The following is an 18,023-nucleotide window of genomic DNA, read 5'->3' as shown; positions in this document are numbered from 1 at the left end:
TGAAATATTCCTTTAAATTTTGTACCTGGGGGGTGTCTATAGTATGCCTGTAAAGTAGCGCATGTTCTCCTTATAAAAGTCCCTGCACAAAATGTAATTTCTAAAGGAAAAAAAGTAATTTAAAACTACTCCCGGCTATAATGAATTGTCGGGGCCCGGTAATACAGATACAAGTCATTGAAAAACACAGCATGGGTTCCCCCTTAGTCCATTACCAGGCCCTTTGGGTCTGGTATGAATATTAAGGGAAACCCTGAACCAAAAAAAAAAAAAAAAATGTGTGGTGGTCCCCCTTAAATTCCATATCAGGCCCTTCAGGTCTGGTATGAATATTAAGGGGAACCCTGCGCCATTTTTTTTAAATGGTGATGAGTTCCCCCAAAAAATCTATACCAGACCCTTCAGGTCTGGTATGGATTTTAAGGGGAATCCTGCACCAAAATAAAAAAAAATGCTTTCAACATCGGGGGTGCTTTGGGGCAGGGGGGCTCTCACCAGATCCTGGCCCACCTATGTGAATGAGTATAGGGTGCATAGTAACCCTACCCATTCACCATAAAAGTAAATAAAGACAGTACACAAGTTTTTGACAATTCCTTTATTAAAAAATAAAAATAAATGTCCCTGAGTGTAGGTCCATTGTCAATCACACCGCCCGCTAGCCACCACTGGACCTGAAAAAAGCAAAAACCTCTGGCCTTGTCGAATGCTCCCTGCTAAATGCCTGCTCCTCCGCCTGACATGTCTTAACCAGGTGGCCCCGCCCCTTACATATTTAAGAATTGTCACCTGGCAGAGTAGGCATTAGGCCTTGATCACAGGCGGAGCTTTTTTTGGCGGGGATCCAGCGGTTCAGAGAGCATCATGATTGAAAATGGACCTACATCGGGCGTCATTGTTCTTTTATTTCTATTTTTTTTTTTAATAAAGGACTTGTCAAAAGCCGTCTACTGTGTTTCTTTATTTTTGACACTTTTTTTGGTGAATGAGTAGGGGTGCAATATACCCCATACTCATTCACATGGGGGACGGGATCTGAGGCCCCCCTTGTTAAATGGGGCTTCCAGATTCAGATAAGGTCCCTGCCCGCAGACACCCACAACCACCACCCAGTGTTGTTGGGAATAGGCCCTTGTCCCCAACATGGGTGCTTTGAGTTGGAGGATCTGCCCTGCCCCAAAACACCCACCCCCCATGTTGAGGGCATGTGGCCTGGTATGGTTCAGGAGGGGGAGCTCGTTTGTCCTCCCCTTTCCTGGCCTGCCAGGCTGCATGCTCGAATAAGGGTCTGGTACGGATTTTGGGGGGACCCCATGCCGTTTTTCTTATTTAGGCATTGAGTTCCCTTAGAATTCATACCAGACCCAAAGGGCCTAGCAGAGCCCCCCGCCCCAAAGTACCCCCCATGTTGAGGGCATGTGGCATGGTATGGTTCAGAAGGGGGGCACTCGCTTGTCCCCCCTTTCCTGACCTGCCAGGCTGCATGCTCAGATAAGGGTCTGGTATGGATTTGGAAAGTACCACATGCCGTATGCCGTTTTTTTTTATTTTGGTGTCGGGGTTTCCCTTTAAATCCATACCAGACCCGAAGGGCCTGGTATGGATTGGGGGGATTCCCACACCATTTTTTTAAAAAAAACATTTTTGTGTTGCCGGCATTGTTTTATTTACATTTCAGCTGTCAGTGGGGAAGCCCGCTGGCAGCTGATGAGTCATCAATTGTTAAGGACACAGTAGCCGGTTTCCTGGCCCTCTGCTTAACAGCCAGCTATTCTTCAAATACAGAATTTTAATCAGTCGATCATTTTTCAATTGATCCGAATTCTAATCGTTCTGAAAATTTCAAATTCATTCAAAAAATGTTAACTAAATTCATTACTATTCGTTACTATTTAATTTGGAGATTCAGATACATCCGAATCTCAGAATAACCAAACATTTGTCTGAATTTATATTCGCCGTTACGATATTACATTCCACCAACCCAAGACAGCTTCCGACATTCCACAATCCAGCAGACAGGACCCATTGGATTTCCCCCAGAAACAAGACACACACAGCTCTGTCTCTGGTTCCAAAACGAATGACACTTTAATGGTAAACTTCAGGCTTTTTAAAAAGTTAGCAAATAAAAAGCATGCTGCAGTAATCAAAGGGACAATGACACACTCCACCCACAACATCACAACATCACACAATGGGTGCTAACGAGTCCCCCTCAATCCACATTTTAGACAGACATCCCGACTCTGTGACAAGCTATTCTAACCTGCTACAAAATCCACATTCCTTTGGTAAACATAAGTCAGACATCTGACCTTTTAGATTGTGCTAACTCACAACACATATTAGCATCAATAGAACTTTCACACAATACAGGGTTAGTTAGCATAGCAGCATGAAATACTTAGGAGCCAGGCTTAATTAACACAATAGACAATAGAATGCAATCACAGCAAGCTTTCCTCACTACAGCCAGGTAGCTGGAGGTGATTAAAATCAATTAACATCTCAACTGTTCCACATTGAAGGAGACACTCTATTGACCTGTTGTGTTCAGAATGAACAACTTGTAATATTTCAAGATATGCTGCAATACATGAATTATCATTACTGTCCCATCTCATGTAATCCATGATATCAGTTCTCAGTCATCCTATGCCCCTAGTGGACATAGGATGACCATAGACACAAGAGTCATTGGTGAATCTTACACAGGAGTACCCCACATCCTTCAAGAGCCTCTGGGTCCATACCGTTACATCTAGTAACAATTGCTTTCACAAGCACCATTTAGATTGCCCACATTTATAATAGGTTCACTTTAACCTTTTGTAGGTCTTGAAAATATGGCTTGCTTCCAATATATATGATTTTAGATTTGAACTAAATTCAAATGCAATACAAATGCTTTATGTACTTTTAATGCTTAAATGTATTTTGCATGGCAACTTGTGGTTCTGGCTAATGTTCATTTGTTGTAGGCGTAGGAAGTGAACAATATTCTCTTAAATATGTTGAGAGTTTCTATTAAACATTTCACTGAACTTTAACAGGACCACATATCCTTGACAACGAATATAAACATTTAGCAGTACATTGCCAATTTTGATGTCTCTTGGCAATTCAAATACAAGTGACAAACATTAATTTTCTATTCCATCGTCCTACAACTGTTGTCATACATCATATTTATTGTGTCTCCTCTTTAACACCTAGTGTCATTTTTGTTCACATCCTGTTCATCACAAGTGATGATAGACAACACCAAATCAGCAAGTCATGAGGAATTACCTTGACAAATGACATTACTAAATTCAGCCAAATTTATAAGATAAGTGAACAAACAACTGTCCACTGTTTTCAAGGCTATAGGGAGCATCCCATTTTTTTCTAATTCCTGCTTAGAATGTTATTTTTATATGTCGTGCTGTGCTAAACATTATTACATAAGGAACAGTACAGTAAAAATATGGTAAAGCAATCTCACTGTATGGAAATGATTTAACCATTTCCGCTCAATGCACCTGTACACCCCTTAGAGACCATAGCATTTTTTTAAAATCTGTAATGGGCCTTTTTATTGTGCGATAATGTTCTCATTACTTAAGACACATAACACATACAGTATCCCACAAAAGTGAGTACACCCCTCACATTTTTGTAAATATTTTATTATATCGTTTCATGTGACAACACTGACACTTTTCTACAATGTAAAGTAATGAGTGTACAGCTTGTATAACAGTGTAAACAGTGCCCCTTCAAAATAACTCAACACACACCCATTAATGTCTAAATTGCTCTCAACAAAAGTGAGTACACCCCTAAGCAAAAATGTCTCAATTGGGCCCAATTAGCCCCCCCCCCATGTTATGTGACTCATTAGTGTTACCAGGTCTCAGGTGTGAATGGGGAGCAGGTGTGTTAAATTTCGTATTATCGCTCTCACTCTCTCATACTGGTCACTGAATGTTCAACATGGCACCTTATGGCAAAGAACTCTCTGAGGATCTGAAAATAAGAATTGTTGCTCTACATAAAGATGGCCTAGGCTATAAGAAGATTGCCAAGACCCTGAAACTGAGCTACAGCATGGTGGACTATACAGCGGTTTAACAGGACAGGTTCCACTCAGAATAGGCATCGCCATGGTTGACCAAAGAAGTTGAGTGCATGTGCTCAGCATCATATCCATTGGTTGTCTTTGGGAAATAGACATATGAGTGCTGCCAGCATTGCTACGGAGGTTGAAGTGGTGGGAGGATCATCAAATTGGTCTGCATGGCTGTCATTCCAGAAGGAAGCCTCTTCTAAAGATGATGCACAAGAAAGCCTGCAAACTGTTTGATGAAGACAATCAAATCAGATTTTTTGGGGGGGTTTGTTGTCTTGCAGTGATGGATGTACCCCCTACGGGGGAGGGGTGGGGTGGGGGGGTAGGTGTGGGGGGGCGTTTTGAACATTGATATACTTTTTTTTTGGGGGGGTGGGTCGGAAGGATAACTTAACATATTACACTTAGAAACACTTAGATACACAACACTTAAAATTGAGTACAATAGAGGAGGGAGGGAAGGGAAGGGGGGGGGACACACACACAATTACCAAAATGGGCTTATACTTATACACTTCATATATTATATAAGGAATAGACACAAGACACGTTATATGAGACACTAGGAACACCAAGGGGGGAGTGCGTTTTTTTTTTTATTATTATTATTTATATTTTGAGGCAGGGTAGGGGTTTTGGGGGGGAAGAACGGAATAAAAAGGAAAAGGAATACTATGCAACTTAATCAACTAAGTAGGTAGGCATGTTGGGTGGAAAAAGGAGATGGGGGTGTGGGAGGGGAAGGGGAAGATCTCCCTGTGTTACTCCTGAGAGGATCATGTTAGTCTATTTTATACTCGTGGATGATGCTATGTTCTTCAAATCTTTAATCTATCTCCAAATGTCTAATCATGCTTAACCATATGGATGCACAGATGTCTAGGTGCTAAGGGGTGGGGGCCTGCTCTCTCTCCCTCCTCTTGGGGGGCGGGGAGATGGGGAGATCCTCCGATGAAAGGGGTGGAACCAGTTTAAATTGTATACTGGCGGGGTGGGGGCACCCGGATCAATACTCAGGCGAGACTCTCCGCAATGCTCTTACACTTACCCCCATTAGAGCGCCTCTCCTCCTAGTGGAGGGAAGTCGCTCCACTGTGCCATCTGTAACATGTTGGTAAGGTAATAATGTGCAACCCACAAACTTATAAGTGAAAAAAGAAAAAAGTGACATATGAAAAAACAAGAATAAAATCTATAATAAAAATTTCCTGTGTGAAAAAATAATCCAAAACACATAAACTAGTGATGTTGAGTGCATAAAATCAATTATAGTCCATAAACAAACATTCCTAATTTCTGACACCAGCGATCAGCTTGCTTCAATATGGAAATATTGGTACATCCATGCAGTGCAGATAACACGGTGGAAAGTGTAGATAAATGAGCCTCTTACCAGAGAGACGATCTTATAGGCATATCATCCCGGACCTGGGAGCAGTAGTTCATGCAGATAGACAGGATCTGGCGCTCCGTTCTTCTCAGGTGCAGCAGCGCTTGTAATCCACTCCTCAGCAGTAAAGCAATCAGCAAACACAGCTCTCCCCGGGTGTTTAAAAATAAGGTAGCAACAAAATGAAAAAAGAAGAAGAGGACTTCATAGTGTAGTACTTTCCAGCAAAAAACACTTCTTTAATAAAAATGTTTCTGAGTACAAACAGTTTTGATACTTGTGAAGTGACAGTTTAAACAGAAACAATAAAGCAAAAGAAGCGGTATATTAAAATCCAAATAGCCTCGGTAGCAACCAGCAGGCTAGGTAATGGTCTTTGAAGAAATTATGCTCCAACCTACGCGGCGTTTCGCCCTTCTAACAGGCATCCACTGGGAAAGGAGGCAGTCAGAGAAGCGGTATATTAAAATCCAAATTATGCAAAATCCAAAATCCAAATTATGCTCCAACCTACGCGGCGTTTCGCCCTTCTAACAGGCATCCACTGGGAAAGGAGGCAGTCAGAGAAGTGTTTTTTGCTGGAAAGTACTACACTATGAAGTCCTCTTCTTCTTTTTTCATTTTGTTGCTACCTTATTTTTAAACACCCGGGGAGAGCTGTGTTTGCTGATTGCTTTACTGCTGAGGAGTGGATTACAAGCGCTGCTGCACCTGAGAAGAACGGAGCGCCAGATCCTGTCTATCTGCATGAACTACTGCTCCCAGGTCCGGGATGATATGCCTATAAGATCGTCTCTCTGGTAAGAGGCTCATTTATCTACACTTTCCACCGTGTTATCTGCACTGCATGGATGTACCAATATTTCCATATTGAAGCAAGCTGATCGCTGGTGTCAGAAATAAGGAATGTTTTTTCCTTACATACTTTTGCTTGCTGAATATTCCAGCAAACTCCACTATTGCAGCACCATATTGAAAGTTTTTTTCATCTCAAACCCTATCTCACTCACTGAACCCAATTAGAGTCTTCAAGTGTCCTAATTTGGGCTTAACCCTTTAATACTCACTAACAGGTTATCTGCCATAAATTTTTTCATTTATTTTTATATTTGACACCCTTAAGGAGAAGCGCAAATTTACCTTGCTTTACATACTGCCATCTGTAACATGCCTCACTGTGCCATCTGTAACATGCCTCACTGTGCCATCTGTAACATGCCTCACTGTGCCATCTCCACCACAGACTGACTCCCCCATTGCAGACTGATCCCCCCACAATTACAGACCCCTCCATCACAGACTCACCCCCCATCATAGACTGACTCCCCTATTGCACACTGATCCCCACACAATTACAGACCCCTCCATCAGAGACTCACCCCCCATCATAGACTGACTCCCCCATTGCACACTGATCCCCCCACAATTACAGACCCCTCCATCACAGACTCACCCCCCATCATAGACTGACTCCCCCATTGCAGAATGACTCCCCCATTGCAGAATGACCCCCCATCGCAGACTGACTCCCCATCGCAGAATGACCCCCCCATCGCAGACTGACTCCCCATTGCCGAATGACCCCCCCCATCGCAGACTGACTGACTCCCCATCACAAACTGACTCCCCATCACAGACTGACTCCCCATCGCAGAATGACTCACTCATTACAGTCCTCTCTCGATATCAAAAACCACAGTCCTTTACAGCACAGCACTCCCCTCCCCACTACAAACCCTACCTTTTTCACACAGGACATGAAGCGCGGGCGCTCTGGACAATGGGCGGGACTTTTCACGTTTAAAGTAAGTGATTTATTGCTAGGACCGCCCCTCTGCCTAGCAACCAATCCAACACTTTTTAACTTAAAAAGTCCCTCCCTTTGTCCAGAGTGGTCACGTGGTCACGCTTCATGTCCTGTATGATTAGACAGACAGTATGGGGAGGGGGCAGTGCAGTGATAGAGAAGGTACGTACATGCCGCGCGTTCCATGCTGTGCAGCGGCAGGTTGGGCGAGCTGTAGAGAGGGAGCGGCAGCCAACTCAGCAATTACTCTGCTGCCATTTAGTGGCGGTAGATGTAATTGCGGTAACGCCGCCCAAGTAATGGGAACGGCGTTGCCGAGAGGGGAAGAGTAATCAGGTAGATTACTCGTTACCCTCAAAAGGGGCTGCGTTAGGTAACGGCGTTTATTTAAACACCGTTACTTACAACACTGCTTACCATATATCTAATATAAAATTGTGCAGAGCAAGGAAAATCTTACAAGAATTACAGTTAATAGACTGCTGAAGGACTCTTCATGTGCATGAGAGAGACTATAGTTTCTACTCATCAAAACATAAAACATTGATTAAGGTCTTGTGCACCTCTTCACCCTCCTCCTTGCCGAAGGAGTACTGAAAATTTAGCGATGTCTTTGACAAGGGTCAAGCCAGTCGTTTTCCTCCACACTGGTCGTATGATTGTACAGTTGACCTTCAACCTGGTGCTATGCCTCCCCGTGGTCAGGTTCCACTTTCTTGAGGGTTTATTCGCAAATCCTCGTCTCCTTCTGGTGCTGTCTTCTTTGTGAAAAGAGAGGTGAACTGAGACCTTGTATCGATTATAGGGGTCTCAATTGCATCAATTGCATCACGATTAAAGGGGTTGTAAAGGTAATTTTTTTTCCTAAATAGCTTAATTTACCTCATCCTTCGATTTTGCTTTTACATGTCCTTATTTCTTCTGAGAAATCCTCACTTCCTGTTATTCTGTCTGTAACTCCACACAGTACTGCAAGGCTTTATCTCTGGTGTGGAGTGTTGTGCTCGCCCCCTCCCTTGAGGGGGCGAGTAGGAGAGTCAGGACGCTCTCTACATTGCAGATAGATAAAGGAGCTGTGTGTTAGTGGGCGTCTTGACTCTCCTCCTCGCCCCTCAAGGGAGGGGGTGAGCATGACACTCCACACCAGGGAGAAAGCCTTGCATTACTGTGTGTAGTTACAGACAGAAGAACAGGAAGTGAGGATTTCTCAGAAGAAATAAGGACATTTAAAAGAAAAATCGAAGGATGAGGTAAGTGAAGGAGGACTGCACTAAGGTAAAGGAAGCTATTTAGGATTTTTTTTTTACCATTACAACCCCTTTAAGAATGCCTACCCGATTCCATTGATAACAGAGTTATTTGACCACCTCAAGGGAGCAACGCTTTTCACGAAGCTCGATCTGAGAAGAGCATACAATCTTGTGAGGATCAAGGGGCGTGACAAATGGAAAACTGTGTTTAACACCATGACAGGACATTATGAATACCTCGTAATGCCGTTTGGTCTTTGCAACGCTCCTGCAGTTTTTCAGGTATTTATCAATGATGTATTATGAGATATGTTGCAGCAATGTGTGGTGGTTTATCTCAACGATATTCTCATATATTCTAAATCCCTAGAGCCACCACACAGATGTCTCCAGTGTGCTACAAAGGCTAAGAGATAATAACCTGTGTTGTAAGTTGGAGAAGTGCGAGTTCCATCATGAACAGGTTAAATTTCGGGGTTATAACATTTCAACTGCTTTTTTTTCGATAGACACAGATTATCTGCAGTTCTACCATGGCCTTGACCCGTAGGTCTATATCCACTACAATATTTTCTTAGCTTTGCCAATTATTATTGGAAATATATTCGGAACTTCTCTTTTCTGGTCAAACCCCTGACTTATATGACCAGAAAGGACGGTCCCAGGTTTCCGTTAATGCTTTTGAGTCTCTGCCTTTGTTTCAGCTCCTGTGCTGGCACATCCTGACCCTACGCTACCCTTAATCCGATGCATCCGAGACTGGGGTAGGTGCCCTCCTGTCTCAACGTCCTACCTCTGAGAGTGCTATGCATCCTTGTGGCTACTTTACAAGAAATTGTCTCCCGCAGAATGCAATTACGAGATTGGGGACAGAGAATTGTTAGCTATAATTTTAGCTCTTAGAGAATGGAGGCATCTCCTCGAAGGTACCATTGTGTCGGTCTTCATTTTGACTGACCACAAGAATCCCACATTCTTGTCTCCCAGAAGAGAGCAAGGGGTTCTTTTTCTGTCAAGTTTCAAAAACATAGTCTCATTTTTACCCGGTACTAAGAATGTAAGGGCAGATGCATTGTCATGACAGTTTTCCTCAGCTTCCAAGATTGAGTTGTGCCTGTTCCTGTGATACCTCCCAATCACATTCTGGCTACTGTACGGACCAGTCTCACTTCACCTTTGGGTAACAAAATTCTTGCCGCTCAGGTCCATTCTCCTCCAGAGAAACCTGGGGACCACTGCTTTGTCCCTGAGAATATCTGAACAGCTTTGCTCCAGACTTAGCATTATCCCAAGGCGGCTGGCCATACGGGGACTAATCAGTTTATTTGGGCTATTTCTTAGGCCCCGTACACACGTCCGAGGAACTCGACGTGCCAAACACATCGAGTTCCTCGTCGAGTTCAGTGTGGAAGCCGCCGAGGATCTCGGCGGGCCGACTTTCCTCATTGAACAACGAGGAAATAGAGAACATGTTCTCTTTTCGGCCTGACGAGTTCCTCGTCGGCTTCCTCGCTGAAAAGTGTACACACGACCGAGTTTCTTGGCAGAATCCAGCTTCGACCGAGTTTCTGGCTGAATTCTGCCGAGAAACTCGGTCGTGTGTATGGGGCCTTAGCCATTCTGGTGGCCTAGTCTCTGTGCTGATGTAATCGCCTTTGTAGCCGCTTGTTTCATGTGTGCACAGTGTAAGACACCACAACACCTTCCAGTGGGCCTCCTACAAACCAGACACAATGAAGAGAGGCCTTGGACCCACCTGTCTATGGATTTTATTGTGGAGTAACCCAACTCTCAGGGCAACACAGTTATTCTCATGGGGGTTGACCGGTTCTCGAAAATGTCACATTGTATACCACTAAAGAAGTTGCCTACATCCAAAGAACTGGCATCCATTTTTGCTCGGGAGATCTTTCAGTTTCATGGGCTACCCACGGTTATCATCTCCGATAGGGCTAGCCAGTTTGTCTCCAGGTTTTGGCAAGCCTTTTGTGCACAGTTAGGAATTCAGCTTTCCTTCTCCTCTGCGTATCACCCGCAGTTCAATGGAGCCACAGAACGAGCCAACCAAGCCTTGGAGCAGTTTCTACGCTGTTATATTCATCATAACAACTGGTCAGACACCCTACCTTGGGCGAGTTTGCTGCCGTTAATACAACTTTCCAATTTTCTCTATCTATGCCGAACTATGGTTTCCAACCATCCATGTTGCCTGACTCATTTGTACCCCAAAGAATTCCTGCATTAGAGGAGCATCTCCCTGGTCTTCATTCTACTTGGGTACAGGTCCAAGAGTCCTTGCAATGTGCCAAAGGCCGACGCCTGCCTGCACCTTCCTACCAGGTTGGGGAGAAGGTCTGGCTGTCGTATCATAACCTCCGACTCCATGTTCCCTCACTGAAACTAGCACCATGTTTTTTTGGGCCTTTTCGTATTCTCTGTAGGATCAACCCAGTGACTTAAGTATTAGGCCTTCCTTATAACATGTGTATTTCGAAAGTTTTTCATGTCTCCTTTTTAAAACCTTTGGTGTTCAACTGCTTCACCACCTCAGTACCACAGGTTGAGAACCATAAGGACTATGAGATACAGTTGATCATTGATTCCCTGGTTCATTGGAAGGGGCACTTGGGTCTCATCCTCAGATGTAAATGCTCCTGTCCTCCTTCGTGTTATTCATAGGCGTTCTCCCCTCAAACTTGGTGGTCCTCCGAGGGGGAGGGGTCATTTAGGAGGGGGTACTGTCAGGGCTGGGCTCAGTTCTCCCTTCTCAGTGCTCACCTCAACCTTGCTCAGCTGTCGGTTAATTGCCAGCCCTCATCGTTACACAGTGGCTCATCGGGTGTTCATTTCCTGCTCTTCAGTCCAACCCACAGCCAGTCCCTTCTGGCTTTTTAAACTATCTGGCTCATTCATTCAGTGCCTTTGCCCTGGTCAGCATATCTAGAGACTCCCTGCTGTGTTCCTGTTGAAGTCTTGCCTGTCTGACATCCCTACTGGTTCCTGATCCTGTCTGCTGCCTCCGACTACACTGATATCTGGCTTCCTGATTTCTTGGCTTGTTCTGACTACCCAATTTGGCTACAGAACCCTGTCAATGTTTTGACTATGTTTACTATTTGTACTATTTTTACCACTTTATTAAAAGGTGTGATTTTAACTGCATTTTCTGTCTCCATCTGTTTCATGGTTCCTGACAATCACCTGGCCAATATCATCCCTATAGTGAAGCATTGTGGTGACAGCATCATGCTGTGGAGGCGTTTTTCAGCGGCAGGAACTGGGAGACTAGTCAGGATCGAGGGGAAGTTGAATGCAATGTACAGAGCAGGGTTGCCATCTTTCAGTAAATTTACGAACAGTTTGTAAAATCTGTACATTTTGCACCTGTCCTTGAATGTCCATTACGGACATGTAGGCTGCATGTCCGTAACTGACATTCATGGACAGATGCAACAATTATGGATTTACAAACTGTTCGTAAATTTTCTGAAAGTTGGCAACCCTGGTACAGAGACATCCTTGATAAAAACCTGCTCCAGAGTGCTCTGGACCTCAGACTGGGGCGAAGGTTCATCTTCCAACAGGACAACTTTCAAGTGGACAACAGCCAAAGATAACAAAGGAGTGGTTACGGACAACTCTGTGAATGTCCTTGAGTGGCCCAGCCAGAGCCCAGACTTGAACCCAATTAAACATCTTTGGAGAGATCTGAAAATGGCTGTGCACCGACACTCCCTATCCAACCTGATGGAGCTTGAGAGGTCTTGCAAAGAAGAATGGGAGAAACTGACCAAAAATAGGGGTGCCAAGCTTGGAGCATCATACTCAAAAAAAAAAAATGAAGCTCTAATTAATGCCCCAGGTGCTTCACCAAAGAATTGAGCAAAGGCTGTAAATACTTATATACGTAGGCCCGGATTCACATACAGCGGCGCATATTTATGTAGCCTATCTCCTTTACGCTACCCTGACGCAGCGCAGAGAGGCAAGCACTGTATTCACAAAGCCAGTGCTGCCAAAACTGCGCTGGGTTTCCTAGGCGTAAGCCGGCGTACGTGGAAGTGGCCTCATTTGCATATGTGAATAGAAAATCAATAGGAACGCCAAATACGTCCAGTGTAAATATGTTCCCACTCTACGCCGGCGTAGGCAAGTTACGTCGGTCGGATGAAGCCTATTTTCAGGTGTATCTTAGTTTCAGAGTGCGACGCATAGATACGACGGCGCATATTTTTTTTTTATAAATTTGCAAAGATTTCAAACAATCCTCTTTCACGTTGTAATTATGGGGTATTGTTTGTAGAATTTTGAGGAAAACAATGAATTTCATTCCATTTTGGAATAAGGCTGTAACATAACAAAATGTGGAAAAAGTGAAGCGCTGTGAATACTTTCTGGATGCACTGCATAGTTATTTTTTTTCTCCACCACAAGTTTGTGTAACAGAGTGACAATGCAAGAGCACAACTGGGAGACAGGGACAGAGCATGGCCACCTTATAACAGGAAATGCCTGAACAAGGACTTTCATGACTGGATCATCAATTATTATTTTAAGCTGCAGATTTAAAAATATTAAAAACTATTTTGGAAATTACAATTACATGCTAAAGGTTAAATGACATGTCTGGGATGGGGTGTACATATACTATATATTTATAGTTCTCGAAGACATAAAACTATAGTGAAATTAGAAGTTATTTTGCTGTCATAAATGCCATAAACATTGGAATATTGTGCATTTATATTCCTAAAGTAAGTCAGAGACTTATTCTTGGAAATAACATCCCAGACTGGCTGAAAATGAAAGACCAATCTCAAATCATCTCTTGCAGATTGCTTTGTGTTACTGCTTTTTACAGACACGTAGCGCAGTGACCGTAGTTCCAGTTTAAATTGAAAGCGGAGAAAAAAAGAACAAATGGAAATGATACCCTGTATTGCAAATACTCATGGGTGCTTGTAAATCGGCTCCCTTGCCAAGTGCCAAATATACCAGGATTTCTAAAAAGAAATACACCCTGCCCAAAAAGCAACCAGCTTGTGTGGTTTGCGGCTATGGCTTGCCTTCTGCCAACTCCAGTGACTCTCTACCAGGCCCGGACTGGCCATAGGGCAGACCGGGCATATGCCCGGTGGGCTGCTATGGCTTGGCCCGCGGCCTCCCGCTCTGTGGCTTGTTGATGACTGATGTCCATGCAGGAGGTAAGCGGCGACCGCGGCCTGGACAGGGCTAACACAGGCCTGCGGCCGCCGCTCACCTACTGCTGTGCAGCGGCGAAGCCTGTATCTTCTACGGCGAATGGGCTGAGCTGTGTGTCTCGCTCACACACAGATCAGCCTCAGAGCCGACAGGAACAGTTCCGCTCTCTGCTCTCCAGTCTCCACTCAGATGGCCTGCTCCTCCTCCTCCCGCCCCTCTGCTTCTGTGTCTGCCACGCCCACACACTCGGGGAGAAGTGAAAGAAGCAGACAGCATGTGCCTCCTTTCCTGGGGTGAGTAAGATCACCCACTATCCTGCCTCCCAGTAATTTAATACACCTCCAAGGCATGTTATTTAAATGTGTGTATTTTTAATGTTGCCATTTGTGACACGTGAAAAAAAATGCTCTCTGCTGAGAGAATTTTTTTTGTTAGTTTGTCTGCTTCAGTTCAGTGCCCAGCTACCCATGTTATTTTTTCCAACAAAATCCTGAAACAGGCCAGAAAAACAGGTATTTTCTCTCCCTTTAGACTTCACTGGGGTTTGGCACTAAGCTCAGGGTTCTGACTTCCCACCTGGCTCAAAGTGAATCCTGACAGGTTTGCTTATCTCTAGTGCTCACACAAATTGTTCAGTGGTTAGATAATGAGACATGTCTCCCAACATGTTAGATTGGGGTCTGCTTACTATCACATTCTGATATTAATGACATTCATAATAGGTCTCTGTGGGGCACTGTCACAAAAAGAATTAGATGCTTATAGCAGTTGTAGAGTCAGTCTGGAACATGGCTAATAAGGGGTTAATTTGGGAGGGCAGGTACTTCCCCCCCCTAAACCAGCAGAGCTCACAAATAGGAGGGAGGCTTTCAGTAGCTGCTAGGAAATCATGGGGCTTATTGTGGGCAAACATTCAGAGGCATAGAGCTTTTCACTTTCTCTAGGAACTTATTGGCTGTTTCGAATTATTGCTTGATTGCAGAGTGTCATACTACATTAACGACGCCCGCATTTCAGCTCGCATATCGCACTGCAAACTGACAGTTCGGACATGAATCGGATCACATAGGTGTGAACACCCATGCGATCCGGTTCTGGTGCGGACCAAAAAAAGTGTCCTGTGTGTGTTTGGTCCAAATGCGATGCAATATCAGCCATAGTATCTGTATGGCTGAAATTGCATTGCAAAGACATTGCATATGATTTGCACTGCAGTGCGAATCACATGCGATATCGCATAGCGCACTAGTGTGAACCTGGCCCAAATCAGGGTTCTCAGAACACCACTTTACATGAGATCCCCCCTTAAGGCACGGTTCATACTAGTGTGCTGTGCAATATCGCATGTGATTCGCAATACAAATCACATGCAATGTCCGTGCATTGCGATTTCAGCCATACAGATAGTATGGCTGAAATCGCACCGCATTCAGACCAAACACGCACAGGACACTTTTTTGGTCCGCACCAGAATCGGATCGCATGGGTGTTCACACCTATGTGATCCGGTTCATGTCTGAACTGTCAGTTCGCAGTACGATATGCGAGCTGAAATGGAGGCGCCGTTAATGTAGTATGACACTCCCCAGCAGTTCACATATGGCAGTGTGAACTGCCGTGCAAGTCGGGTGCAATGCGGAAACCCGCAGTGGATTTGCAGCTTACAGTAAGTGGAAATTCTGCAGACTCTAAGGGTTGTCTGTGCGGACTCTGATGTAAGGGGGGTGGTGTGTGGACTCTGATGTAAAGGGGGGTCTGTGCAGGCTCTGATGTAAGGGGGGGTCAATACGAACTCTGATGTAAGGGGGCTCTGTGCAGGCTCTGATGTAAGGGTGGGTCTGTGCGGACTCTGATGTACGGGGGCAGGAGGAGCTGGAGAAGTGCACAGTGAGCAGAGAGTAAAAGGGGGCACTGTGATTACAGAGAAAAGGGGGAATAATTGCAGGGGCATTGTAATATAAAGGGGCCTACCTGTAATCATTACACTGCCACTTTACAGTGCTGTCCCCATTATATCACAGTTTCCCCGCACATTACAGTGTGGAGGACACCAGAAACCCCCTGCGAATGCCTACCGAAACCAAACCCCCCCCCCCCCCCCCCCCCCCCCTTGTTCCTGGGAAAAATGGGCTACTCAGTCTTAAATGCCCGGGCCTATTTTTTGTCCCAGTCCGGGCCTGCTCTCTACTGACCCATCACCATGATGAGTGTTCTCAATAACCATGGTAGTATTGACATGGGAGGCAGGAAAGAATAGGTGGGATGCATTGATTGTAGGAGTTGCTCACTGTTTGCATTATAGAGCACCTTGTTATTCAGCAATCCTACGAAAAGAAATATGTAGTGTGCTAGGAACTGGTGATATTTTATACTTAGATTTAAATAGTCATGTAGGGGGATCTGAAACTAGTGGAAAGAGAAATTAGGGCACAAACTGTCTTTTTACATCATTTAAAAACTCATCCCTGCTCCCCTTTTCTCTGAACTGCTTAGTGCATGTTTTGTCTGCTGGTGCTGCTGAGTTGCACAGTGCCAGGCATGGGTAATCTAAACAATTACTTTGCCTGCAGAAATTTCTATTAATCCACAGTTAATAAAACCATCCACCCATTGTTTGCTCAGAGTAAAGCTCCTACTGTAGTGCAGCTGAGACCTTGTGAGAACATACATGTATTCAGTTACTTGACCAAGACATAAAATTCTAGTAATAAATGTTAACTGGTACATATGGTGTGTTATTTTTTATTATGATAGCCCAGGACATTCGAGTAATATAGATATTTGGAAACTCATTTCTGATTATGTCCGGTAAACTCGTTTCTGATTAAAGCGGAGGTTCACCCTAAAACATTTATATACCATTACATGCAGCATACTTGCGTCAGCTACAGTATGTTGGTATTTTTTTTATTTTTATCGCTGTACATACCGTTATATAGTTAATTTTATTTTCTTACTCCCGCGGGAAATAGGCGTTCCTATGCAGAGGCGTAGATGATTGACGTGCGTAAAAGGCGCGTCACGCGTTCCGAAAATAGCCGATCTGGGACTCGGCTATATACGGCACCTGCGCAGTCAGCTCTGCACGGCTCCTAGTCTGTGTGCAGGCGCCGTATAGCGCCGTATATAGCCGTTTTCCAGATCGGCTATTTTCGGAACGCGTGACGTGCCTTTTCCGCACGTCAATCATCTACGCCTTTTCATAGGAACGCCTATTTCCCGCGGGAATAAGAAAAGAAAATGAACTATATAACGGTATGTACAGCGATAAAAAAAAAAAATACCAGCATACTGTAGCTGACGCAAGTATGCTGCATGTAATGGTATATAGATGTTTTTTTAGGGTGAACCTCCGCTTTAATAGGTGGATTCAGAAAGACTTAGGCTGGCGTATCAGTAGATACGCCAGCCTAAGTCTGAATCTGCGCCGACGCAAATTTAAGCGTATTCTGGTAACCAGATACGATTAAATTAGGCTCAGATACGAGCGGCGTAAGTGTCTTACACCGTTGTATCCTAAAGTGTACTTTTTAGGCTGACCGCTGGGTGGCGCTTCCATTGCGGTCGGCCTAGAATATGTAAATGAGTAGATACGCCGATTCACGAACGTACGCTTGCCTGAGGCAGTAAAGATACGCCGTTTATGTAACGCACTTTCAGGCCTAAAGTTATTCGATCAAATAGCTGGAATAGTAATGTTAAGTATGGCCGTCGTTCCCGCATCAAAATTTGAAAATTTTACGTCGTTTGCGTAAGTCGTCCGTGAATAGGGCTGGACGTAATTTACGTCCACGTTGAAACCAATACGACCGTGCGGCATACTTTGCCGCAATGCACACTGGAATATGTACACGGACGGCACATGCGCCGTTCGTAAAATACGTCAATCACGTCAGGTCACCCCCCATTAACATAAAACACCCCCTCTCAGCCGAATTTGAATTAGGCGCGCTTACGCCCGCCTGATTTAGGCTACGCCGCCGTAACTTAGCAGGCAAGTACTTTGTGAATCATGTACTTGCCTCGCTAACTTACGGCGGCGTAGTGTAAACATGATACACTACGCCGCCGCAAAGTTAAGGCAGTCTTTCTGAATCCACCTATCAGTCTGAAAATAACAGCTTTGCCTCTGTCTCTAAGAGCTCAATGTTACATCATTTTAAGATTACGTCAGTGGCGGCTGGTGCTCAATTTTTTTTGGGGGGGCGCAAACAAATTGAAGAATTCTGAAAAAAAACACATCAATTGCAGCCTCAC

Source organism: Rana temporaria, chromosome 3 (assembly GCF_905171775.1).
Source record: "Rana temporaria chromosome 3, aRanTem1.1, whole genome shotgun sequence".
NCBI lineage: Eukaryota > Metazoa > Chordata > Amphibia > Anura > Ranidae > Rana > Rana temporaria.
This window is presented reverse-complemented; position numbering follows the sequence as displayed.